We start from the raw sequence: 1,705 nt of genomic DNA, 5'->3' as shown, positions 1-1,705 counted from the left end.
TTTTGCTGTTGTTGGTGGTGTTGTTTTGCTGTGTGTGTCTTCTGTCTTAAAAAACAAAGAGAGAGAGAGAGAGAGAGAGAGAGAGAGGAAAATCACAGGGATAATGCTTTCTATCTAAAGGGAAAGTTGATTTGAAAACAAAACTAAATAGATGCTCCTGTACACATCTATTCCTGCTGACATCTTTAGTTTTGAACACATTAAATACAATGTCATGAACTAAACTCAAAAATTAATTTGTTTTCAATCTTATAGGGAAATTAAAAGATGATTTTGCTTGGTATCATAATAAAGGAAATAAAAAAATGTGAAAAAGGCTTTGAAAAATGTTCACACTCTTTTCTTTCTTCCTTTGGTCCTTCCCTCTCCTTCTCCCTCTCCCTCTCCCTCTCCCTCTCCCTCTCCATCTCCCTCTCCCTCTCTCTCTCTTTCTCTCTCTCTCAATCTCCTGCTTCCTTCCTAAGTAGGATATGCTTTATTTTCATTGAACAATGCCCTGAAATCATATAGGGAAAAATTACGGACTCATGTAGGAAATGTATATCATAATGTAACATTGACACCAAGGGAGAAATCAAGCCCACATCATAGAATTCACAATCCTGGTAATTAGAGTTCAGATTAAGGAAAGTCATTTCCCATAAAGCGTCTAATGAGCACAAACCCTATTGAAATATGTGTGATAGATAAAATTTGTGAAATGAGTCTAATATTTTGAAAACTTTAACTGTCATGTTTTCATTTTCTCTAGAATCAGCCTTTTCAGTCAGTTCCAAGGTTTAGCCATGAAGCTTATTATTCCAGTTAACAAGAGAGGGAACAGGAGAGAATGTACCACCAAGAATAAAGTGATCAATTAATAGAAAACATTAAATCCAAAATTTAACTTTCCTCAGTAAATAGAGAAAAGAAAGAAAACAAACCTTGTGAGGGCAGGGTAACCGAACCTGATTGCTATCAAGTTGATTCTGAATCATAGTGACCCTACAGGACAGATTAGAACTGCTCTATAGTGTTTCCAAGGCTGTAAATCTTAATGGGAGCAGACTACCTCATCTTTCTCTTACAGAGCGCCTGGTGCATTCAAAGTGCCATCCTTCCAGTTAGCACTAGAATGCTTTAACCACTGGATCACTGGAGCTCCTTATGAGGAGAGGGAAGGGGTTTCTAAATCCCACAACTACATTTTAACGAGTCAAGGGCCAAGCCTGCTGGACTAACTAGATCAACTATATCTTAAATGTTACTTTTATCATTTAATTAGGCTATGACTGTGCAAAAACGACAAGGAGGCCACATGTTCTGACCTCCTCTAACCCTACAAGGGGAAGGCAGGATTACCAGCAGTAACCCAAGGCCTATTACTGCAAGGCCAGACATGCTGCCTCCCTCCAGCACTTTCACCAACTGTTTCTCCCAAAGCACCCACCACCTCTCTCCTGGGTTCGATAATTCGCTGCAGTGGCCATACAGAACCCACAGATTATGGGGTTTATTAGGGAAGCACCACAGGCTACAATTCAAGTTCAGGGAAAATGCTCAGTCTCTCTCCCAGCCCACTGTTCCTCATCCTATAGTCTCTCACAGTCTCTTTCCCAGCAGTGCTGGTCCCTCGGTGTCTCACTCAGCAATGCGTGTCTCTTGCATCTCTTTCCCAGCAGCATGTGTCTCTTTCAGGGGTGTGTGTCTCTTTCAGGGGCGCGTG

Source organism: Orycteropus afer, unplaced genomic scaffold (assembly GCF_000298275.1).
Source record: "Orycteropus afer afer isolate SDZICR_OR568_19922 unplaced genomic scaffold, OryAfe1.0 scaffold00280, whole genome shotgun sequence".
NCBI lineage: Eukaryota > Metazoa > Chordata > Mammalia > Tubulidentata > Orycteropodidae > Orycteropus > Orycteropus afer.
Note: the sequence above shows the minus strand (reverse complement) of the source record.